This window comes from Microcaecilia unicolor, chromosome 1, assembly GCF_901765095.1.
Source record: "Microcaecilia unicolor chromosome 1, aMicUni1.1, whole genome shotgun sequence".
Classification (NCBI taxonomy): domain Eukaryota; kingdom Metazoa; phylum Chordata; class Amphibia; order Gymnophiona; family Siphonopidae; genus Microcaecilia; species Microcaecilia unicolor.
The window spans coordinates 491,301,959-491,328,631 of NC_044031.1; the positions used below are offsets into that span (position 1 = coordinate 491,301,959).

At 45.5% G+C, this 26,673-nt stretch overlaps 1 protein-coding gene across 4 annotated transcripts in view; it reads right to left on the reverse strand.

The window, feature by feature from the left end:
- The window catches only part of RB1CC1 (RB1 inducible coiled-coil 1), a 387,073-nt gene that overhangs the window by 342,271 nt on the left and 18,129 nt on the right, over nucleotides 1-26,673 (reverse strand). For 2 of the 4 annotated variants that reach the window (XM_030214384.1, XM_030214360.1), the window contains exon 2: nucleotides 7,261-7,305. The gene's annotated coding sequence lies outside the window, so the exon portion shown is untranslated. Of the gene's footprint in view, nucleotides 1-7,243; nucleotides 7,306-9,071; nucleotides 9,149-26,673 lie in introns of those variants that run through there. The other 2 variants (XM_030214369.1, XM_030214376.1) reach the window with 2 other exon arrangements.

The following is a 26,673-nucleotide window of genomic DNA, read 5'->3' on the forward strand; positions in this document are numbered from 1 at the left end:
ACCATTCTGAATTTTTCTCGGACTGGGAATTTGTTCAGGTCCCTTAGGTCTAGGATGGGATGCATCCCCCCTGTTTTCTTTTGCACAAGGAAGTACCTGGAATAGAATCCCTGCCCATCTTCCCCTGGTGGAATGAGTTTGACCACATGGACATTCAGAAGGGCAAACAGTTCCTCTGCAAGTACCTGCCTGTGCTGAGAGCTGAAGGAATGAACTCTCAGTTGGCAATTTGTAATTTTGAGATGCCAATTAAAGGTGTATCTGAGATGGACTACTTGAAGAACCCACCGGTCGGACATTATAAAAGGCCACCTTTGGTGAAAAAATTTCAGCCTCACCCCGACCAGCAAGTCGTCCGGGATGGACACTTATGCTCTGCTGAAGCCAGTCAAAAGCTCGTCCCTTGCTTTGACTGGGAGCCGCAGGGGCGCCTTAGATGCACGTTGTTGACGTGAATGAGCAAGCTAGGGTTGAGCCTGAGCTGAAGAGTTGTACCTATGCCTAGAATAGTAACAGAAACTCCTCCTTGACTTACCAAAAGTCCTCCTAGCTGAAGAGGCTGATGTAGAAGGCGCCTGGTGGGAGAAGAGATGGTATCAGTGTGGTTTTTTATTTGGTCTGCAACCTCCTCGGCCTTCTCTCTAAAAAGATTATCCCCCCAGCATGGGGCATCCACCAACATCTGCTGAACACAATGTTCCAAGTTAGCAGCATGCAGACATGAGAGTCTACACATTGCTGTACTCTGGGCAGAGATCCTGGATGCCACATCAAAAGTGTTCTAAGTGTCCCGGGCCAAGAACGTTTGACATGCCTTCTGCTGCCTGACCAACTGGCAAACTGACTCAGCCTGCTCCGAAGGGAGCTTGTCAACCAGGTCAGACAACTTGCGCACAGAGTTTCGCAAGTGGACGCTCATGAAGAGCTGGTAAGATTGTATTCGGGAAATGAGCATTGAAGACTCGTCCATCTTACTCCAAAAAGAATCCAGGGTTCCAGCTTCTCTATCTAGGGGTGCCGAGGCATAGTCCCTGGAACTCCTGGCTTTTTTGAAAGCAGATTCCACCACCATGGAATTATGAGGCAACTGAGGCCTATAAAAACCAGGCACACTGTGGATCAGATACTGGGTGTCAATCTTCCTGGGACTGAAAAAAGGGGGCTCCCAGTTCCTGATGAGGACTTTCCTGAGTACCTCGTGGAGAAGTGTAGTCACAGCCTCCTTAGGTGGAGATGTGTAGTCTAGGAGTTCGAGCATCTTGGCCCTGGGCTTATTCTCCACTTCCAAAGGAAATGGAATGGCATCAGTCATTTCCTTTACAAAAGATGGAAATGAAAGGCTCTCCGGAGGAGACTGTCTCCTTTCCGATGGAGGGAGGGTTAAGAGGGAATTCCATTGGACTCCTCCAAGGAAAAGTACCTTGGGTCCTAATCTGAATCCCATATGAGTGCTCCTCCTCAATGTCACATAACACCTCCTGATGGGCGTGTCAAGACCAAACCTGCCTCGATGCAGAGGAACCACGTCCTCGGAACAGCGTCAGAAGCCGGCTCCTGCCTCAACTCCAGCGAAGCTTCCTCCATTGACATCGAGAGAGTGCCAGCTTGGATGGCAGTTGACACCAGGGCCACATGTGGCATCGGTGTCGGAGGCCACACCACAGGCTAAGGATCACGCAAAGCCACAATGGGCGATAGGATAGGCGCAAGCACCCCAATGCAAATACATAAGGCCATCCAGCAGCTCAGGGCGCAAGGCCCAGATGCTCTCATCGAGGGTCAACACTGGGAAAAGCTGGGGTGCCAGTTCAGGCGCAGGTTGCAGAATTGCTGGGGTCGACAAGGAAGCTGGATCTCGGCTGCTGGAAGACCATCACATCGACACCTCCTGTATGGAGAAGGAGCGATCCTCCGGCGCTGATGCTTCTCAGGTGTCAAATCCTTCAACACCCCGGAGCTCCCGGCACCATGTATCGAGGGTGACCAATGATGATGCTTCTTGGCCTTTGCCTGAAGCGTGTCACCAAGGTTCCTCTGTGCCAATGAGAACGACATCGAATCTACTTGTCGCCTCAGGGTTGAATCATACAATGGATTGTCCCGGGTAACTGCATTGCAGGAGACCTCTCAAGGCAGAAGGAGACCTACTTGATGCTTCACTGCTCCCAATGTCTAAGGATCTAGCAGCAGCCATGCATACCGATGCTCCCGATGCCAGTGTGATGCTCGACGTCTATGCCACCGCCTCTGACTTCTATGTTGATGCCGAGGAAATGGAAAGGACTCCAAAAATCCTCTCTTGTTGAGCCTCTCTGGAAACCTGGGTCCTTCATGTGAAGACAGAGAACACAGTTAGTGGGGCCCAAGACACTGTAGACATCAAGAATGGGTGTCTTTTCCAGAGAGTGTCCAATTGCACCAGGTACAGTGCTTGAAGCCTCTGAAAACCTTTGTGGACATGGAAGGAAAAGCTTTGTCAACTAAATTAAATGACGCGATGGTGCCTGTAAAAGGGGCAAGGCATGGAAAAAGAAAGGGAAAGTTCCCGACTGAAGTCAAGGCCTAAAAGCGGCCTGACGACGACCGAAAATAAAAGGAAACTTAAAACCAGGCAAAAATTACAAAAGGATTAAAGGAAAATTAAAGGATGGAGGTTCCAACAACAGGAACACAATAAATGCCGAAAAAAGAAAATAAAAAAATCCAAAAAGCTCAAAAAAGCTCTCGAGGACCAAGCGATGTGAGGAGATGGTAAAAAATCTCCTCCTCACCATGGTAAAAGATGAGCACTCTCACAGCGGGAGGGAAGGCACTCGTGCATACGCAATGGAGTGTGTCTCGCGCTCCACAAAGCTCTCATTTAGCTTTGGTAAATCCCAGACCAGGCAACGCGGGTAGGCATCATCCACTTGTGAGAATTATAAGCCTGCTTGTCCTCGGAGAAACCAAGGTCCGGTTCCACAGGTTAGTCCCATCTTAGTTACCCAAGCAGGAAGCAGTAGGGCAGAAGGATTCAGAGAAGAACTCCAAGATGTGTGACAAGAAATAATAACACCCTAGATAAAATGGAGCTGCCACAGCTCTGTGAAGCCCAAGGGCAGGAAGTCACCATCACTATTTCCCCCTTGAGCAACAAAAGGAGAAAGAATTAGAGCCCCTCATATCTTCCCTAATGAGTTGCTGGCACACAAGGTTCCATTCATCCAGAGGCAATCTACTGCACGCTAAGCCATTCTCATTCCTACTTTTTATATATGATCTACCTTGCTTGCATGAAGATTTCTATATTTTGATGTACTGAAAAGTGCAATCTATTAGAGTGAACACAAATTCAATATGTGGCTCAAACAAAGTAATGCAAGCATTATTCTTCAGGGAGAATTAGACTGAATACATTAGAGGCTCTGGCAGAGTATGTATTTTTCCCCCAATTAATATTTCCAAATTAATAAAGGGCTTTTGCTTATTTGGAATTATTGGGAAAAATACATACTTCATAAAATGGTCTCTGCCAGAGCCTCTAATGTATTTTAGTAACATGATTAAATGAAATAACTACTTTTGGGTAGGGTGGGGGAGGGATGGGTGAAATTTCTATTCCTGCACAGCTCTCTATTTGGAAGTTGGGACATGGGGTTTGGGGAGTTTGAGAATGAGGGAGAGGTGCTGTATTGGGGCTGGGGATTTGGGTTGGAGAGAGAGAGATACCAAATGGGGATGGAGGGGAGGGTGTGGTGTGTGAGTTGAATGTCTGCTTCTTCAGGTTTTCCTCTTGCCGCACTAGGAGGCCAATGCTCAAAGCTGGGTGCTAAAGCCTGCAAATGCCCATAGTGAAACGGCGCAGAAAAATAGCTAAGGCGATTCCTAAGAGAAATCTTATGTATTTTTTCACAGAGAGGGTGGTAGATACATGGTATGCCCTCCCGCGGGAGGTGGTGGAGATGAAAATGGTAATGGAATTCAAACATGCGTGGGATAAACACAAAGAATCCTGTTTAGAAGGAATGGATCTACGGAATCTTAGTGGAGATTTGGTGGTGAAACCAGTAATTAGGAAGCAAAATCGGTGCTGGGCAGACTTCCACGGTCTACGCCCTGATCGTGACTGAATAGATATGGATGGGCTTGAGTGTAAATTTTAAGGGGCTTTGACATTAGCTTCAGAACTTTTAGCACAAGAAGAGTGCTGGACAGACTTCTACAGTCTGTGCTCTGAAAATGGCAAGGACAAATCAAACTCGATGAGTTTATCTTGTTGGGCAGACTGGAAGGACCATACAGGTCTTTATCTGCTGTCATTTACTACGTTACCATGAGGAGCATAATTGAACGGTGCCGGCGAAATCGATGGCCGGCCATCTCAAACCTGCCGAAATGCAAGGCATTTGGGCGTGGGAGAAGCCAGCATTTGTAGTGCACTGGCCCCCCTCACATGCCAGGACACCAACCGGGCACCCTAGGGGGCACTTACAAAAAAAAATAGCTTCCAGGTGCATAGCACCCTTACCTTGTGTGCTTAGCCCCCCAAATCCCCCCCAAAACCCACTCGCCACAACTCTACACCATTACCATAGTCCTAAGGGGTGAAGGGGGGCACCTACATGTGGGTACAGTGGATTTGAGGGGGGGGGGGGGTTGGAGGGTTCTACATTAACCACCACAAGTGTAACAGGTGGGGGTAGATGGGCCTGGGTCCACCTGCCTGAAGTGCACTGCACCCACTAAAAACTGCTCCAGGGACCTGCATACTGCTGTCAAGGAGCTGGGTATGACATTTCAGGCTGGCAAAATAAGTTTTTTGTTGTTTTTTTTGGGGGGTGGGAGGGGGTTGGTGACCACTGGGGGAGTAAGGGGAGGTGATCCCCGCTTCCCTCCGGTGGTCATCTGGTCCTAAAAATAAATGGACCAAGTCCGGCCAGCGAAATGCTCGTTCGAGTCGGCCTCTTTTTTCCATTATAAGGCGAAGCCGGCCATCTCGTACCCACGCCCCCGTTACCCTCCCAACACGTCCCCTTGAAGGTTGGCTGATGCGGCGACGAAACAGCAGTTGAAGCCGGCCAAAATTGGCTTTCGATAATACCGATTTGGCCGGAATCAGGAGATCACCGGCCATCTCCCGATTTATGCTGGAAGATCGCCGGCGATCCCTTTCGAAAATAAACCTGTACGTTACCTTTAAGTCAAAGAGAGAAACACACACAAAATCTATCCTACAAACCCCATCCTCTCCTCCTGCTATAGAGAAGCCCAGGAGCTTTTCGGTGCCTCAAAAGGGGGGCCTGCATTCAACCAGCAAGCCTATCAGTTCAAAACCCAGCATAAGCCTAGGAAGTTATGAAGGGTCCCTACTCAGGAATAAGGATCTAACTTATAGCAAGAGCCACTCCACTCGGACTTTTCCTGCCTGTACAGAGCCAAAGCGCCTCTTAAGCCCACCATCTGCACATTTCTGCACACCCATGCCCACATGAGAACACATGGCCTTATACAAGATGGACACTGTTCTTAACTGCAGGAAGAGGCAGCAGAGGCATGCAAAGCCTCTTCTCACTGGTCTAGCAACCTCATGTGGCCTGACGACCCCATCTTGCTGCTTGAATCACTGCAGCTTTCTCAGCAGCCAACTGCTTGCTATGGTCTGAAGTGCCACCAGCCTGCCTGCTCACTTGTCTCCAGCTGCCAGGGTCGGCATATCTTGTTTTAAATTCCATATAGTAAGGATGGGAGAGTGGAGGATTTGGTGGACACAGAGGGAGGGCCTCCCCAGAGGTCCCCCGCTAGGTGGCCTGCAGGACCACCCCGCCTACAACGTTACAAGGATCAGGGAAAGCAGAGACTGGTTTCTCAGATTCTCTCCTTGGCTACTAACTCGAAGGGGTTGGTAGATGTCCAGCAGAACCACTAAGATTCACATACTCACCTCACAATACAACACAAATAAATTCAACACTATAACCACCCCAAACTTTTCCCTCCCTGTCTCAAACAGTTTGAAAATTTGGGGAGTTACCATTGATCGAAATCTCACACTTGAAAATCACATGAAGAATATAACTAAAAAAAATGTTCTACTCCGTGTGGAAACTCAAAAGAGTAAAACCTTTCTTCCCAAGGGACATTTTTCAGAATCTGATACAATCAATAGTATTAAGTCACCTGGACTACTGCAACTCACTCTACGCAGGCTGTAAAGAACAAATCATCACGAAACTCCAAACAGCCCAAAATACCGCAGCCAGACTCATATTCAAAAGAACAAAATATGAAAGCGCTAAACCCTTGAGAGAGAAATTACACTGGTTCCCACTTAAGGAATGTATCGCATCTAGCCCATTTGCTTATTTCCGATCTGACGAAGAAGGGCAACCTTCGAAAGCTAATCAAGAAATGTATTAAGTTATGTCCAATAAAAAAGGTATCATCTTATTTTCTTTTCCATGTTTTATTTTGTTTGATTTCTATTGATAACCTTAAGAGTGGACTAACACGGCTACCACACTCCTCTATAAAAGCATAAAAATCTAGAACATCACCACTCCACAGAAAATACTGCCCTCCTTCTCAAGGCAAGTTTAAAATTAGATACAAAAGACTAAGTGGGATAGTTATCAATATACGGTTAAAAAGTAGACTCTTACTGCACTTTGATTCACCATAGGAGGCACCAACCTTCAGTATCTCAGTACCGCAGGATTGCCTACCCAGGAAAAAAACCTAGCTATCAAAAGGCTACCGCTAGGTGTTGGTAGTGCCATTTTTGGAGTTGGCGCAAGTACATGCAGGAGCGACTGGGGAATTGGGCAGTAAAATAATCCCAGCTTTTTGTCAAGTTGGGTTATAGTATTTACATAGTAATGAACTGCTTTACATGCATTTGCATCTTATTACTATGTGTCATGGGCAACCTAAATATTAGGACACCAAAACCAGTGTTAGAACCATTTAAACTAACCCATGTTGTTTAAGGGTCAAACAATATGAGTTAGTGCCCTAACACAGCTTGATAACTATTCCCCAAATCACATTTCAGTAGTCAGTGAGAAAGCTGTCAACTCTGAAATGAGCACTTTCCAAAATACAGTGCTATCATATAAAATTCTACACCTTTTGAAAGTAAAATTTAAAACAGAATGTTATTTTCTTTCATGTCTGCAGTCTACTATAGAGGACCACAGTTTTTGTTGTTGTTGTTGTTACACTCAGTTACATCCTGCCAGAGTACCTGTATTCATAAGACACTCACTTCCTGACAGACCTTACCAGAAGATTAGAGGCCAACCACGAGCAAAACACATACAAAATTTCCTGTAAAGGAGAAAGAAAAAAGTTTTTTTTTTTAAATGTTCTATTTAGTTCTGAATGATAAATAGTAAAAAACTGTGCTTTAAAGGGTGAACAGAGATTAGCAACATTGATACTTGTAACAGCTATTCTCTGTAAACAGATGAACAGGCACACAACAGGTAAAGTTATCCCATATCACAGCTTCCCTAGGGTTCAGAATTGGTATAGACCTCTGAACTTGTACAGAAAGGCCCAGCCCTTCCATTATAAGGACTAGGCATCCACCAAGGGCAACAGAAGTCAGGGGCAGCGATGCACTACTAACATGGCCAACAAGGCAGCAGCACAACAGCTGCAGGCATTTGAACACCTGTGTTGCTAAATGCTTACCACATCCCACCCCCTTCAACAGGAAATTTGTAGCACAATAAACCTTGCGCATAAACAGCTGCATAAGGCCCCACACTACACACTTTCATTTTGATGCGGGTCAGGCAAAGGTAGGATGGTGCAGTTGCCAGGTTCCAGAAGAGAGACTTTTTGGCCAGCCTAGCTTTTAAATTGTCCACCCAAAGAAGTGGTAATCGTAGTCCCCGATTCTACCCACTGAAACCAGTACAGCAGGTCCCAAAATGCATCAGGAGGAGGTTAGCAGAAATCCAGTACTGGCCTAAAATCTCCCTTCTGGACCAGGTGGAGGACGGTGGCAGCAGCAGTGGCAGGGGGGTGAGATAGTGACCCTGTGTAGGGGGCAGAGAAGGGGAATGAGAAGGTGGACCCCTTGGAGCAGGTAAGGGAGATGTAGCACATATGTTGGAGCAGACAGGGAAGAAGAAAGATGCTGGACACCTGGGTGATGGTAGGGTAGGGAAGAGAAGAGAAGAAGAAATGCAGGGCTACAGAGATGGGATAGGAAAGCAGAGATGCTAGGACTACTGGAAGGGGGATCCATGGCTGAAGGTTCACTCAGGGCAATGGTTCCCAAACCTGATCCTGGAGGCACCCCAGCCAGTAAGGTTTTGGGATATCCACAATGAATATTCATAAGAGCGATTTGCATGCACTGGTTCTGGGCACAACAGTCTCTTCATTCAGCACCATAGCTCAAGGAGTAATACAACTCTAACAGAAGCAGGAAGGACTGTGTGTCAGATTAATCCTGTTGTCTACCCCAAACATCTGTTACAGGTAAGAAGCTCTCGATCCCGCTTCTCAACAGAGAAAATAATCAAACACACAATGGGCTGACTACCAAGCTCAGGATCACGCATCTTTATAAATAAACTTGGCTATTATTGGGGAGTAGTTCAAGCAGATGGTGAAACGAGGGTTGCACAAGTCACAAAGGATGCAATTTGACTGTGGATTGGTTCAAGAATTAATATAAAGTGAAGGCATGAAGTAAGGACCAAGCGCTGTTTTTTTTCCTGCCAGCCTACACTGAAGCAGATTTCTAAACAACTTTAGCAGTTACAGAAGCCCTGATGAGGTTTGACCAACTACAGGGATACCATTCTGCATTATCAGGGTTAAAAAGGTTTGGAGCCTGCATGGAGGAAGAACAAACAGCCTTCTTTGAAATTAGTTCAGGGTTGGGTGAATTAAAGCAAAGGAGGCTCTATGCCCAGTTTCTTGCTAGTGCATCCCTCAACAAGCTATCTGGAGACAGGTGCACTCATACAAGGTTGTGCTCGGTCATCTAAAGGAATTGAGCTTTGAATACAATGGAGGCAGTGCATGCAAATTTATCTCATGCATATTCATTGTAGATATCATGAAAACCTGACCAGCTGAGTGTGTCCAGATGACTAGGTTGAGAACCCCAGTCTAAAGAATGATGTAGATTCTTGAGCTGCAACCAAGAGACACTGCAATGTGGTATAATATTCCTTAAGCATATCTAAGATCTCTTCTACCATATCACCAAAGAGTGTCTTTTCAGTGCAAGGTGCTCCTGTCAGCTTAGCATGGATGTCGTCCTGTGAACCAGCAACTTTGAGGGGGTGGGGGAGGGATCTAGGGGAGCAAAGATATTATAGGGGTAATTTTATGAAGCATTTACTTAGGTGTTTTACCCAAAGAATAGTGCTTTTATCAAATTAAACCATGGTATATACACATGAAACTATGCACATAGTAACACAGTAAACACAGCAAGTAACAGCAGATAAGGACCTGAATAGTCCATCCAGTCTGCCCAACAGTCACACTCAATATCAATTCATGATTAGATCAACAATGAACGTGTATTATATACTTGATCATGTTCTTTCTTTGGTGTTTCTGGGCTATAGAGTCTGCCTGGCTCCATCTTTATGCTCCAACTACTAGAGTTGCCATCAAAGCCCACACCAGCCTATTCAAACCCGTCTTGTCATTTGGACCCAGACCGTGAAAGTCTGTCCAGCATGACTCTCGGTTCCAGCTACTGAAGTTGCCATTGAAGCCCTTTCCAGCCCATCCTAAACTGGATTGCTATATACAGAACACAGACCTACAAGGTCTCCCCAGCACCAGCCTTAGTTCTTCATAGCCGGAGTCGCCATCTAATCCTCACTCACACATCCACACACAGGCAGCCATTTAAGGTTGTTTTTTTTTTTATACCATTAATTTTCTAAGACATCCTCTGTGTTCATCCCATGCCTTTTTGAATTCAGTCACTGTTCTTGTCCCTACCACCTCTCTCAGGAGGGCATTCCCAGCATCAACCACCCTCTCCTTGAAAAAGAATTTCCTGACATTACTCCTAAGTCTACCACCCTGCAAACTCAGCTTATGTCCTCTAGTTTTACCACTTTACCTTCTCTGGAAAAGATTTGCTTCTATATTAATACCTTTTAAGTATTTAAATGTCTGTATCATATCTAACCTGTCCCTTCTTTCCTCTAGGTTATACATATTCAGGTCTTCCAGTCGCTTCTCATATGTCTTTTGGCGCAAGCCCCATATCATTTTTGTCGCCTTCCTCTGGACTGCTTCTAGTCTTTTTACATCCTTAGCAAGATACGGCCTCCAAAGCTGAACACAATACTCTAGGTGGGGCCTCACCAGCAACTTGTACAGGAGCATCAACACACCTCCTTTCTTCTGCTGGTTACACCTCTCTCAATGCAGCCTAGCATCCTTCTGGCTATGGCTATCGCCTTGACACACTGTTTTGTTGCTTAAGATCCTCAGACACCATCACCCCAAGGTCCCTCTCCCTTGTCTGTGCATAAGAGACCTAAGAGGTACAGCAGCTCCCTTGGATTTCTACACCTTAAATACATCACTTTGCACTTCTTTGAATTAAATTTTAATTGCCAAACATTAGACCATACTTCTAACTTTTGCAGATCCCTTTTCATGTTTTTCCATTCCTTCCTGGGTGTCCACTTTATTACAAATCTTGGTATCATCCGCAAAAAGGCAAACCTTACTTTTAACCCTTTGGCAACGTCACTCACAAATATATTGAACAGAATTGGCCCCAATCTTGATCCTTGAAGCACTCCGGTACTCACCTTTCCTGCCTCTGAGAGAATTCCATTGACCACCACCCTCTGACATCTGTCTGTCAATCAGTTTCTAATCTAGTCCACCACTTTGGATACTAACTTCAGCCTGTCAAGTTTATTTAAGAGTCTCCTATGAGGAATTGTGTCAAAGGCTTTGCTGAAATCCAAGTAAATTACATCTAGTGCCCATTGACAAGAAGGCTCATACTTTTCTAGGCCAGCATGTAAGCAAGTTTGGAGGCATAGTCACAATGTATGCACAGTAAAAACAGCTTGTCTATAAAATAAGCACCTACTTTGACTTCCTATCTAGGTGACCTTTTGTGAAATTATCCTCTATATGTGCTGAACACATGCAAGGTTGGAGGCATAGTCACAATGTATGCACAGTAAAAACAGCTTGTCTATAAAATAAGCACCTACTTTGACTTCCTATCTAGATGACCTTTTGTGAAATTAGCCTCTATATGTGTGAACACATAAGAGGTTTCATATTCAACTGCCTCAGAATGGATGGCTGCCAGATCAGACTGTGCTTAAATGGACAGATTAGATTAAAAAAAACCCTCTGGCTCCCTGAATGATAGTATGCATATTGCACTATGTACAACAGATGAGCCATAATTCTAATATTATAGGTCCCTGAAATACTTGCTCAAGTCATCCAACAACTTAAGATCTTTTTCTGGAGGCAAATTCAAGAATTCTCAGCAGTCTTTACTTTTTTCATTGCCAACAACTCCACAGAATTATGAAAAAGCTGGACTTTGTTGATGAATGAAGTTAGCTATAATTTATATTTCAAAACCTATCTTTTAGAGACAGGCTGAATAGCACATGGAGTTTAACACATGCAAACTTGTGTTTATGCAATAGGCCATGGCAGGGATTATATTTATTCACAAATTTGATATACCACTATTCTAACAAAATCAAGAAGTTTAAAGTAATATGAACCAAAAAGAAGCAAAAAAAAAAAAACAGTCATAAAATATCATGACAAAGAAGAAAAAGGTAAAAAGAAGATAGTAGAGGGGAGAGCCTATTCTTCCTCTAATTTAAACCATGACTGACCAGGATCTACCAAGCAACCCAGCCAATGCCTCAGTTAGTCATTACTGAATGCTCTATGGTATTATAGCAGGAAATTCCACAGGGCTAGTGTCAGGTAAAAGAATGCAGTCTGATGGGTGCAATCTAGACTAGCATTAGCCAATGGAAGGTATGTCAGTCAAATTTGGGGCTGTGAACATAACACCCTAGCTGGCGTGTAGAGTATTTGACAGATAAAACAAATTTACTTCCCTGTAACAGGCACTCTCCGAGGACAGCAGGACTTGAATCATCACACATGGGTGACAACATTGACAAAGCCCAGCAAAATAAACAGTACCCCAGCAACTTTTTCTAGATGCAATTGGTCTGTCTCACAGTGAATGCTTGTCTGTTCCCACCTGCCACTGCTGCCTGGCACCTCCTAGGTCTATTACTAGCTACAGGAATACAATTCCAATGGGGAGATGGGACAGTTGTGTGGATTCAAGTTCTGCTGTCCTCATATAATACATGCTTCAAAGCAACTAACTTCATTTTCTCTGAAGACAAGCAGAATTGTAGACTGCCTTAAACAGAATAAAAAGAGGGAAAGAACAACAAATGGTGCAACAGGCCATTTTATTATCTTTTTTTAATGCAGCCCACGACTGCAAAGAGGGGCCTAAAGGGGATGGAGCTGGATTCTAAACCTCAAATAGGTTCTGGAAGGCTGTCTAGGCAAACCTACTGTCATATTAGGAATCTTTTCTAGGCAGTAGAGGGATGCAACTGTAAGTGGTCCCAGCACCGTGTCAAGCTCTGCAACTCTCCTCTAAGGAGGATGATAAGTAGGCTACTGATACAACCATAGCTCACATTATGAACTGTGACATGACCCTCTCGAGTCTACTGGCAACTGGAAAGTGTGTGTTTGCCAATGGCAGCTCCCATCCTGTTTGGGTTTCTATAGGCTTCAGTCCACTCCAGTTAGAAGGCCAAGGCTTTCTTGCAGACCAAAAAAGGCAGTGCATTTTCCCCTTTATGATCATGCAGTTTAAGTGGAATTCTGGATAAACTTTAGGAATGATGGATCAGCTACTAGGGCTTGAATCTCACTAACCCTACAAACTGAAGTAACCATCAACGAAAATAACATCTTCTAGATCAGGTACTAAGTGGCAGGTATCTACTGGCTCAAAATGTGCATGACCAGCTAATGAAAGCTCAATTGAGGTTCCATGACACTGTGGGAGGCTCAATGGGTTTCAAACATAGCAAGCCTCTCATAAAGCGACCAACTTAAGGCTGTACAAAGATGAGTTTACCTTCTACCCGATTATAAGCTTCAAATGCACTAACCTGAACCCTTGCTGTGCTGATCTTGGGACCTACCTCTAATAGATGTGAGGGGCAAGTAAAAGGATCTATGGTCGTATCCTCACACCAGAGGGCAAAGTTCTTTCATTTAAAACCATGTCAGTGGTTCCCAAACCTGGTCTTGGAGGCACCCCAGCCGGTCAGGTTCTCAGGATATCTACAATGAATATTCATGAGAGAGATTTGCATGCAGTGGAGGCAGTGCATGCAAATCTCTCTCATGAATATTCATTGTGGGTATCCTGAAAACTTGACTGGCTGGGCTGCCATATGCCCTCTTAGTAGAATCCTTTCTGGCAGCTAGCAAGACCCGTGAGATACTGTCAGGCAAGTTCAGGGAAGACAATGTTAACTTCTCTACATCCAAGCTGTGAGGGGCGGGGGACTCTATCTTGGGATGCAACAGAGTGCCCTGCTTTTGTATGATCAGTGTTGGAGAACAATCCAGTGTCATAGGACTTCTGATGAAAAAGTTCAACAGAAGAGGGTTGGAGGGGGAAAGGAGTTAAGATGGTGGCGTTGGCTGTTTGCTGAGGAGCTGACTAATCATACATCAAAAGGGAACAAAAGAACTTGTGATTTTGAAAAAGAAAGAAAAAGGAGGAAAAAGAAACTGGGGGCATCAGACTTGTATCAGTGGCTGGGCTAATAGGTTTCCTATATCGCTCAACTATTCCAAACCCTTGAGCTTACTGAATAACATCGATCATTTGCCAACCAGAACCAAAACCTCCAATCACACTTTATTAAGGAAATTGAAAAAACAAATTAAATATAAGCATAGCTTGCATAGCAAACAAACATGTCAAAAAGTATATATAGTGCACTCCATTTAAGTGCATGTCAGATAAGCGCATGCTCTGTTTAACTGCATGCCATACTTCGGTCCTGTTTTTGGCACCATCAATTTCTATGGGGACAAACTTCGGTTTAGCGCAACACTGATAAGTGCAAGATTCGCTTATATGCATGGTTTAAGACCGCTCCTGTGCAGGAAAGCCTCCGCATAAGCACACGCAAGGAATATGGAAGTCGATTGGCGCATGACAAAGGGGCGGTAAATTTGAAATCTCATTGGTTAACTGCCACAGGCAGAATAAGCTAAAGAATATTGTTAGAGTGTGCACTGGAGTCGCCGTCGTCGTCACACAACTGTAAGACTTTAACACTGGTTGAACAAATAGAAGTTCTTAAAAAATTAGAAAACAAACAAAGTCAAGCATCTATTGCTAAAGAATATGGTGTCAATCCCAGTCAAATTTCACATATCTTGAAGCAGAAAGACAAGCTTCTGGAAGACTGGCAAAACAATACAAATGCACAACGGAAATGGAAACAGGCGGGAAAAGCAGAGGATGTAGAAGATGCTCTTCTTCGGTGGTTTTCTCAAGTCAGGAGCAGACACTTTCCTGTCAGTGGTCCACTGCTTATGGAGAAAGCTAATCAGTTAGCTGAAAGTCTTGGACTAACTGAATTCAAAACCACTGTTGGATGGTTGGAAAGATGGAAGGAGAGGAACAACATAAAATTCAAGAAAGAGCATGGTGAAAAACAAGACACTGATGACTTTGGTCCTGAAAATTGGGTTGTTTCAGTTCTTCCTATCATCTTGAAGGAGTTTGCACCTCGTGACATTTTCAATGCTGACGAAAACGGTCTCTACTGGCAAGCGATTCCTGATGGAACACTTGCATTCAAACAAGCCGAAACTACAAGAAGTAAAACGTTGAAGGACCGACTGACGTTCCTCCTTTGCTGCAATATGGATGGGAGTGAGAAGTTTGAACCACTCGTCATTGGAAAGAGCAAACAGCCCTGTTGCTTCAAGAATGTTAAGCGACTTCCTGTGTCATACGAGGCTAACGCAAATTCATGGATGAATGGAGAAATTTGGAAGCAGTGGTTAAAGAAGTTAGACACTAGAATGTGGGCACAAAAGCATCAGATTTCGTTGCTTTGTGATAATTGTGCTGCACACAGTGATGATGTCAGGTGGCTAACGTCAAGGTGAGCTTCCTGCCACCAAACACTACCTCTCTGATCCAACCTATGGATCAGGGCATAATAGCCAATTTCAAACAACATTATCTGGCTCTTCTGCTATGTCATCTGATGAGCGTTATGGATGACCAGACTGGCAAGGATAAACGTGCTGCTGGATTTCCTACATATGCAGAAAGAAACCTGGCATCAAGTTACACAGGCAACCATTGTGAACTGCTACAAGCTGGCAAGCTTTGTTAGGGATGTGGAGAAGGACGAAACAGATGCAGCTGTTGCAAACACGTCAGATGAACAGGCTACTGACATCCCAGCCGGTGTTACTGAAGAGAAGTTTCATCACTACGTTGCTATTGATTACGATCTACAAACAGCTGACGACAGAACTGATGTCCAGATATGCGCCTACACGCAGGCAACAGCTGATGATGAAATGAGCAGCAAGGCACATGCTAATGAAATTCAACAACCTCCTGTCACGTTTGCAAGAGCGCTGGAGAGTCTTAACACCGTGCGGGCGTATCTGGAAGCCACTGGATGTCAGTGCTATGACAGTTTTTACCGTCTGGCAGACGTAGTCTATGGAACTCACAGACTCAAGAGTGTACAGAGGACTATGACTGATTACTTCAAGTAAGCCTAACGTCAGTTAACGGAGACTGTATACTGTACGTATAATAAACAGTACTGTACATATGTTTATCAGATGTCAAGCTTCTTTGGGTCACAACAGTTAAGTGCACGCTCCGGTTAACTACATGTATTTCTTTGGTCCCAGACCCTTGCACTTAAGCGGATTGCACTGTGTATATATATATTGTTTTATCCTTGGCTGCACCTACAGGTACCTGGTTACAATATATATATATTGTAACCAGGTACCTCTAGGTGCAGCCAAGGATAGAACAATCTCCTCCAGCCACAGGCTCCCAGTACAGTCAAGAAATAAATGTCCACCAGCAACTTCAATCTTAAGGACTTTATTCCATGCAGGTTTCTAGTAGACCTGATACACAGTTCCAACAGCAGCAGTCACCTTCAATCTTAAGCACACGTAAGCCACCTAAAAGTATGTGGCAAATAGTCCCCTTTAAGCAGTAGGCTATCAGCACATACCAGGACTCAATACAGTCAGCTCCAGTCTGGGCTCTTTATCCAGTGCACAATAAACAGTAGTTCAATTCCAAATAGAAGCAGTTCATCATCACAGTTAAATCACAAAGCAGCAGTTTCTACCTTCTACTCTCTTTACCTTCAGGAGAGTTCAATACTTTAGGGACTCCTCATACACAAGGGATTTCACCCTGTGCATCAGCTTCACTGGTAAATTCAATACTTTAGGAACCTCCCTTACTCAAGGATTTTCAGCCTGCAAATACTTTTGGGACTTCCTCACACCCAAGGGATTTCAGCCTACTTCAGTACTTTAGGGACCTCTCTTACCCAAGGAGCCTGCAACTGCTTCTCTCTCCTGGGACTCCTTCCCACCTATCAGTACTACAAACAAAAAAAGGTACAGCAAAACTAGTGTTTAAGTGCGTTTTTTTTTCTAGTACTCCTTCCCACCTGCCTAATCAATCCCTGGCTTCTGCTCTCACAACCAATCATTCTCCTTCCATTAGCTTCCCCCACACCCATACCAGCTGAGTTAAGCATTAGACTAATGATGAGCTCCTGCACACAGGGTTTCCTATCTCTCTTTCCCCCTAGTGGCACCCATCTACATGTCCTGCCAGCTTACACCCATGTCTTCTCCCAATGCAGCTAAGAGTCCAGTCTGGGTTACTCATCTCACCCCCTGGCTCCTTGCCTGCAATGCCTTCTAGGACTTGTATTTCAAACTGACACTGCCTTAACCCAACTATCCTGGATGTGACTTTATCACAATATATAGAAATGGAGACTACGTATCCTGCACTTTGCAGATTCAACACTGTTCAAACACTTTCACTGCCCTTTTGTTTCCTTTTGATTTATGATTGTTTGTGAGGAACATTAGTTCATATTTTAGATTGTGGATTGTTTCCCCTTCTTTTTGGTAGAGGAGCTGACTAATTCCATGATTTCTTTTATTAAATTTTACCTCAATAAATTTTTGCTTTTCATGCTGAAGCAGAAAAGGATAAGACCCCACAAGCAGTTCTACTCTGAATCAACTGAAGATTGTTGGCTTTCGCACTCAGCCACGAGGATCCACACATCAGTAAGCTTTTCCTGCACACCTTGTCTGTGGACACAGACCTGCAGCCAAGCAAGTCTGTGGGCGCCAATACCCATGTAGAAGTTCATCTTAACTTCAGGCGATCTATTGAAAATTACTCCCTATATGTATTTTATAAAAGGCTCCACATTCAGTGAGTTTTTTAACAAATAGATTTTTCTGAATTGACAGACCTAAGTGTCCATTTTCCTAACTAGAACTCAAAAATGGAAATGAACTGAAATTCTATATCAAAGGTAATCCAAAAACTATATAGAAGAGTCTAGTGATAATTTTTTTAACAGTACAAAATACTTCTTTAAAAATGAGAAAAAGACCTCAAAGCACCCAAATGCTTACTTTCAATTTTCAGCGTCTTTAGCTGGGGTCATGGTATTCATCATTGGTCTGAAAAACCTTGTATCTTTTCTTTATTTCAATTTAATATATTTTAACATATTTTATTTGTCCTTTATTAAAATAACTATTTCTTTTATTTTTGAAACAAAAGGTCTAACTTTTATTTAGCATGTATTTAGGATTGTCTTGCACAACAAAATTTTTTAAAAGGTTTTTGAAGCAAAAAACGTCAAGCACCTATCTGACACTTGAGCGGCCAGATCCGTTTCACTTTAGTCGGCTTCTTCAGGGGTTGTGCATTGACATTTGTAACAAAAAGGATAGTGTCATTCTTTATATGATCACATTTTATCCTACTGGCAGTTTGCTTAACGGAACATTAGACGCTGGGCTCAAAAGACCCCGCCAGATTTGCTTGACAAAAATTAATCATAATAATATCAATATAATCACACATACACAAACAGTAAGAAACAACTAAGGATCATGTATGAACTGTCCTATATTGTGATAGGAATTAATTAAAACATCTTTTTAAGTTAAATTGTTCTGAAAGCGATGCAAGAAGAGGTATAGGAAAAATATATTTGTGGTAAAAGATGCATGCAAAATTGGTGCAATATATCTGACTGTTTAAGTATGACTTTGGTAGGGTAGAGTGAATGTAAAGAAAGCAAGGTTTAGACTGGGAAGGAATATATGAATGCCATTGATGAAATTTTATTTGTCAGGGTATGCCAAAAAGCAAATACTACCATTCCCTTAAAAAGAGGTTTCTAGCTCTGTAAAACTGTCTTTTTTTAGTGCTTAAAGTAAAGAAATGTGGCTTGTTATGGTAGTGCTTCTATGTATCAAACCTATTTCTGCAGGAAGTAATGTAAGGGACAGTATGGTCCCTTTTTAAGACAGCATCATTGATTGCCAATCAGGGAGCACTGTGTGTTCAAAATTGTTGGTCTTGACATTTAAAGTGATAATAAACCAAACACCTAAAGTCCTCCTATATGAACAGGTACAATGGTATATTCCTAATTGTTTAAGATCACCATAGAAGAGTTCATTTTATATTTCCTGGCAAAATATGTGCTGAAGCAGGAGACAGGGAGGAGGTAGGCTTTCAGAGTGCTTACACCAACCTGGTGGAATAAAGTACATAAGTACATAAGTACATAAGTAATGCCACACTGGGAAAAGACCAAAGGTCCATCGAGCCCAGCATCCTGTCCACGACAGCGGCCAATCCAGGCCAAGGGCACCTGGCAAGCTTCCCAAACGTACAAACATTCTATACATGTTATTCCTGGAATTGTGGATTTTTCCCAAGTCCATTTAATAGTGGTTTATGGACTTGTCCTTTAGGAAACCGTCTAACCCCTTTTTAAACTCTACCAACCTAACCGCTTTCACCACGTTCTCCAGCAACGAATTCCAGAGTTTAATTACGCGTTGGGTGAAGAAACGTTTTCTCCGATTTGTTTTAAATTTACTACACTGTAGTTTCATCGCATGCCCCCTAGTCCTAGTATTTTTGGAAAGCGTGAACAGACGTTTCACATCCACCTGTTCCACTCCACTCATTATTTTATATACCTCTATCATGTCTCCCCTCAGCCGTCTCTTCTCCAAGCTGAAAAGCCCTAGCCTCCTGCCGCGTTCTCGAGGGCCTTGGCATTCTATCAGGTTCTCGAGGCGGAACTGAAGTTCCTGAGCCCTTGGGCCACTGCCGAGGAGCGGCAGCGGCAGGCAAGACCACCCTGGAGCTGGGCATATGGAAGGACTGGACTGGAACTCTGGATTGGAAGTAGGCAGCTGGAACCAGCAGGACAGGATCCGCTTCACCTGCGCTTGGCCACCCGTTCCGCTAGAGTTGAGCTCCAACGTGCATGTGGCCGGCAGGACTTGCAGGACAGGGCCGGAACTGGAGAACCAGAGGACCCACCCTGGGTCTAGGAAACACGAGGAAAACTAGACTAGGAACTACACTCTGCCAGTGTGCTGCTGCACAGCCACTAGCAAGACCCAGAAGACAGACCAACTTCTTCATGAGTTAAAATGGGACACGTCTTTATTGTTATTTACAAAGGAGTTTGACATTTTACAAGTAGAATTACAACTATATTTCTATTCCGCAATTACCTTCTAGTTTCAATGAGGATTACAATAAGAGCGGAAAACTGATTTAAACTGGAAAACTAAAAAATTTAAGTTCCTTCAAAAGTTAGTTGTTTAAGTAACAAGTAAATAAATAGGTTTTCAAATTCTTCATGAATCTTATATAATTCAATTCCAATCTAATCACATTTGGCAACTTTACTTGTTTCCTTCTGATTGCCAGGATTAAAAAAGCAAGAAAGCTGTACAACCTAGACTTATGTGCCAGTTTTGGAAAGGAGGTAATATAGAACGTGAAACACAGCAATTATATCTATGGACAAATCAGCGTTTCTGGGTTTGTGTGTAGGATATCAATTCCATTCCATTCAGTCGATATACCACTATTAGATATTCCCCCTCATTTTATAACAAAAGCACCTAAATGTATAAGCTATTTGCACACTGAGATTAAATAACACTAACATTTATGCTCGTGAATGTTAAGATTCATGCGCAATTCCTAGCTAAGCGGTATTCTATAAACTCAGTGCACAACTTGCATAGTGCACAAATGCAAAGGGAGTGTTCACATGGGCACAACAGCATGGGCATCTCCCACAATTACGCATACATATTATAGAATAGTGTCATTTATGCATCAGAGTGCAACATTTAGATATGCACACTTAAGCCTGCCATAGACATGGCATGGCTATGTAGGCACACAAATGGCAACTTATGTAAGTACTAGCCTTTAAGCCCGTAAAAACGGGCGGGTATTGGAATGTTTTTTTCCCCAAGGCCCCCCTCCCGTTGCAGCTGAAAAGCCCCTGCCATCCTCCTTCCCTGCCAGCTCCAAGACCCCCTCTGTCCCTCCCTCCCAGCTCCAAGGCTCCAGTCCTCCCCCCTTCCCAGCTGCAAGGCCCCCTGCCCTCCCTCCCTCCCAGTTCCAAGGCCCCAGGCCCTCCCCCCCAGCTCCCAAGGCCCCCTTCCCTCCCTCCCAGTTCCAAGGCCCCCTGCTCTCCCTCACAACTGTAAGGGGCCCCATTCCCTCACAACTGTAAGGGGCCCCCTGCCCTCCCTCCCAGCTCCAAGGCTCCAGTCCTCCCCCCTTCCCAGCTGCAAGGCCCCCTGCCCTCCCTCCCTCCCAGTTCCAAGGCCCCAGGCCCTCCCCCCCAGCTCCCAAGGCCCCCTTCCCTCCCTCCCAGTTCCAAGGCCCCCTGCTCTCCCTCACAACTGTAAGGGGCCCCATTCCCTCACAACTGTAAGGGGCCCCCTGCCCTCCCTCCCAGCTCCACGGCTCCAGTCCTCCCCCCTTCCCAGCTGCAAGGCCCCCTGCCTGCCCGCCCTCCCTCCCTCCCAGTTCCAAGGCCCCAGGCCCTCCCCCCAGCTCCCAAGGCCCCCTTCCCTCCCGCCCTCCCAGTTCCAAGGCCCCCTGCTCTCCCTCACAACTGTAACAGCCCCCCTGCCCTCCAGCTCCAAGGCTCCAGTCCTCCCCCCTCCCACCCAGTTCCAAGGCCCCAGGCCCCCCCAGCTCCCAAGGCCCCCTTCCCTCCCTCCCTCCCAGTTCCAAGGCCCCCTGCTCTCCCTCACAACTGTAAGGGCCCCCCTTCCCTCCCTCCCAGCTCCAAGGCTCCAGTCCTCCCCCCTTCCCAGCTGCAAGGCCCCCCGCCCTCCCTCCCTCCCAGTTCCAAGGCCCCAGGCCCCCCCCAGCTCCCCAGGCCCCCCCAGCTCCCAAGGCCCCCTTCCCTCCCTCCCTCCCAGCTCCAAGGCCCCCCTCCTTCTGAGACGTCCCATGTCCCCTCCCCCCCCCCCAAGGTAGCTGCTACCGCCCCCCCCCCACGCCTGAGTCGCCACCACCCCCCCCCCCTTCACCCGGCCCGGGCCCTCTCTTCCTTATTCAACTTACAGCAGCGCCGAAACAGCAGCAAGCAGCAGCTCCCGTTGGCCTTCTTTCACTGCCTGTGCCTCGCCCTCGTGTGACGTCACGTCGGCGAGGGCGGGGCACAGGCAGTGAAGGAAGGCCAACGGGAGCTGCTGCTTGCTGCTGTTTCGGCGCTGCTGTAAGTTGAATAACGAAGAGAGGGCCCGGGCCGGGTGAAGGGGGGTGGTGGCGACTCCGGGGGGGGGGGGGGCGGTAGCGGCTACCTTGGGGGGGGAGCGGTAGCGACGTCAGCAGTTCCCTCCCTCCCCTTCCGCGCAGTTTCCCTCTCTGTCCCGCCCCCCCCCCCCCCCCCCCGTCATCACGTCTTGACGCGGGGGCGGGACAGAGAGGGAAGTCTCTACTGCGCATTTGCAGGTGAGTCGGTCACTTGCCATTTATAGGTTTGATTACGTGATAGAATCTGGATGCCCAAATCCTGTTATAATATATGAACTTACCCCAAAATCTTATATATTGTGTCTTCATTTCTGTGTGGAAATTGAAGCGTATTCTATAACAATGCACATAACTTAATTGGTTAACAAGCTAATCATGCTGTTAACCGATGTTAACACGCAATTATCAGCACTAATTGGCATTAATTAGGATTTACACACACAACTCGCTAAGTGCATTCTGTAACATGGTGCATGCAAATTCTAAGTTGCATAGTTGAAAAGGGAGCTCGTCCATGGGTGGGGCGTGGGCGTTTCTGCAATCTATGTGTATTATTATAGAATATACCCACTCTGCGCCTTAATTTACGCATCAGGATTTAAGCCAAATAAAGCATGGTCTAAATGGACATGACCAAATGTGGTCGTATGGAGAGGTGCTCGGCGTAATTCTATATACCACACGGAAATTTAAGCTTATTCTATAAAATGTAGGTGTACAATAAAGAATACACCTAGACGTATTTTTTACCGTGTGGATTTTTAGGGCGCCGTATATACTACTACTACAAATCATTTCTATAGTGCTACCAGTCGTAAGCAGCGCTTCACAATTTAACATGAAGAAAAGACAGTCCCTGCTCAAAAGTGTTTACAATCTAAATCAGGACAGACAGACAGGACAAATAAGGGATAAGGGTAGGACAGACAGATAGGACACGTTACGAGCAGGTGACAAGCTAGAATCTAGCCCTTAATGTCTAGTCCTTTGGTGCACTTTATAAAATTGCCTTCTATAAGCGTTAGGCAGTACATTAATCAACTTGTCAATCTTCACACAGCAACATAAAAATACAATTCCTCCATCTGTACTCTCTGAATTTCTTTGCAGATAAGCACAAATTTTTCTTATTGCTGAATATCAACTTCCAATTGTTTTTTCACTTCTTCCTGACTGAGAGGTTTTGCAAAGTACTTACCACTGACTGGAGCTTCAGACATTCACACAAAAGAACAATTCCATCCTAGAGTACTGTTTGAAGAGGGACTAAGGTGTCCTTTAACAAAGGCGCACTAGCGTTTTTAGTGCACACTAAAAATAAGTATGTGCTAAATGCTAGAGACGCCCATATACTCCTATGTGTGTCTCTAGTACACACTAATCATTAGTGTGCGCTAAAAACACTAGCATGCTTTCATAAAAGACCTCCTAAGGGAGGTAACTTGCAACTTTTCCGTCCCCGTGGTTCATCCTCCGTCACCACCAGCTCCTCCCTGCCTTCTTTCTGCCAACAGCAGGAAATTTTCATTTTTCTCTTAGATGGGTCAGAGAAAGAGGCAACATTTCCCACATACCTCTTTTCTGCTGGCATTGCAAGAAATAGCACCTGTTCATAGAACTGATAAAAAAAAGTGCACACTCACAAAACAACAAAAGACAAAAATGGTCAAATGTTAACCTTTATTAGAACAATAAATAATACACATAAGAGCTGCCCTACTTGGTCAGACCAAAGATTCATTTAGCCCAGTAACCTGTTTCCAGCAGTAGCCAATCCAGATCACAAGTACTTGATAGAGTCCCAAAAAGTAGCCAAGATTCTATGCTACTTAACCTCAAGCATAGGCATCAGCTTTCCCTAAGTCTACCTTAATAACGGTTTGTATATTTATCCTCCACGAATTTGTCCAAAACTCTTTTAAACCCAACAACATTAACTGATTATATCAATTGCTCCAGCAATGCGTTCCAGAGATTAACTATACGTTGAGAGAAAAAAATATATTTCTATTTGTTTTAAATGTGCTACTATATAACTTCTTGGAGTGTGCCCTAGTATAAGGGAAAATTAGGTTCTTACCATGATAATTTTCTTTCCTTTAGTCATAGCAGATGAAGCCATTACATATGGGTTGTGTCCATCAACCAGCAGGGGGAGATAGAGAGCACTCAACTTTTCACAGTGCCTCATGGCCAGCTAGCTCCACTGCCTCTTCAGTATTTGAAGCTTCCAAAGCAGTATTGCAAACCGCAATGGGAATAACATGAACTTTCCTCACACCAAACGATGGCCCCTTAAAAAGGGCATGAACTCAAAAAAGGAGGGAACGAACTCATCCTCCTGGCGGGAATAAACTCGTCTTCCACTTTGTATAAACGGAGGGAATACTTGCATCCTCCTGAAGGGAATAAACTCATCCTCCCAAAACATGAACTGGAGGGAATTAACTCATCCTCCTATAACTGTAACAAGAATCCTGAAGGCTGTTTTCAGACTCCCCAAGGAAGGAATATAACTTCAGGAAACAAGAACAGCACCTAAAATCAGAATCACTGCAATACAGACAATCATACAGGGAGGGCTCATGGCTTCATCTGCTATGACTAAAGGAAAGAAAATTATCATGGTAAGAATTTCCCTTCCTTGTCATCAAGCTGATGAAGCCATTACGTATGGGATGTAACAAAGCAATCCCTAAATAGGGTGGGAACAAGCCACACCATGCGCTAGCACCTGTGCTCCAAAACGCGCATCCCTCCTGGCAGCCACATCCAGCCTGTAATGTCGGGCGAAAGAGAGCTTAGAAGCCCATGTTGCAGCACTGCATATCTCATGAAGAGAGAGTGCTCTAGTTTCCGCCCAGGAAGAGGAAATCGCTCTTGTGGAATGTGCCTTAAAGGCTTCAGGCGGAGCCCGGCCAGACAGCAGATATGCTGAAAAGATAGCTTCTTTGAGCCAACGGGCAACAGTGGCTTTAGACGCTGAAGACCCTCTGCAAGGACCTGCAAACAGCACAAAAAGATGATCAGAGGTCCTGAAAGAATTTGTAATTCGCAGATACTGCAACAGAGTCCTGCGCACATCCAAAAGGTGCAACTGCCCAAATGAATCTGGAAACTCCTCCTCAACAAAGGAGGGAAGAAAAACAGGCTGGTTTAGGTGAAATGCTGAAACCAACTTAGGCATGAAGGAAGGCACGGTCCGAACCGTGACCCCTGACTGAGAATTGCAGAAAAGGGTCTCTACAGGACAGCGCCTGGAGCTCTGACACCCGTCTCGCCGAGGTAATGCCCACTAAAAAGACAGCCTTCAGTGTCAAATTTTTCTCTGAAGCACGCCGAAGCGGTTCAAAGGGAGCCCCTTGAAGGGCCTTCAATACTAACCCCAGGTTCCAAGCTGGACAAGGTGCCCGCACGGGAGGACGGAGCCGAAGCACCCCTCTAAGAAACCATGCCTCATCTGGATGAGCAGCTAAGGACACGCCTTTAACCTTGCCACGCAGGGAGGCCAATGCTGCCACTTGCACCCGCAGGGAATTATAGGCCAAGCCTTTGTGTACAACATCCTGCAAAAAGTCCAGAATCGGCGAGACAGGAGCCCGCAACAGAGAAAGCGCTCTTGAAACACACCAGACTTCAAACTGGCGCCAAATCCTGGCATAAGCCACTGAAGTGGAGCGCTTACGGGCCTGCAGGAGAGTGGAAATTATCTTATTTGAGTAGCCTTTATCTCTCAATTGCGCCCTCTCAATCGTCATGCCATAAGACCAAAGCGGCAGGCGTCCTCCATGGCCACCGGACCCTGTGACAACAGGTGCGGAACCAGAGGTAACGGAAAGGGAGCCTTCAACAGCATCTGTCGGAGGTCCGTATACCAAGGCCTCCTGGGCCAATCCGGGGTGATGAGCACCACTTCTCCTGGATGCAGCCGAATCCGCAGGAGCACTCGCCCTATCAAGGGCCACGGAGGGAAGACATACAGCAAGCCCAGGGGCCAGGGTTGAGCCAAGGCATCCAACCCGGCAGAGCGAGGATCCCTCCGTCTGCTGAAGAAGCACAGGACTTTGGCATTGGAACTGGTCGCCATAAGATCCATCACTGGCTTGCCCCATTTGGCACATATCTGCAGGAATACATCGTCTGCTAGTTCCCACTCCGCTGGATCGATCTGATGCCTGCTTAGATAGTCGGCTTGCACGTTGCTCTGACCTGCAATGTGAGCTGCTGACAGGGACTGTAGATGCAGCTCGGTCCAGTGGCAAATTTGTTCGGCCTGCGCGGCTAGAGCTCTGCACTGAGTGCCGTCTTGTCGATTTATGTAGGCCACTGCTGTCGTGTTGTCTGACATCACTCGGACAGCCAATCCTTCCAGGGTCACTTGAAAGGCCAAAAGAGCCAGAAACACCGCTTTCAACTCCAGGCGGTTGATAGACCACTCCGACTCGTCGGGCGTCCACAGACCCTGGTCATGCTTCCCCTGGCAATGTGTGCCCCAGCCCTTCAGGCTGGCATCTGTCACCACTAGGCACCAATCGGGGAGCACCAGCGGCATTCCCCGCCGCAACATGCTGTCCGAGAGCCACCACTCCATACTGAGGCGGGCCGCAGGGAGCCAAGAAAGTCTGCACTGATAATCCTGAGATATTGGAGACCATCGTTGAAGTAGACAATACTGTAGAGGTCTCAGGTGCGCTCTCGCCCATGGCACCACTTCAAAGGTG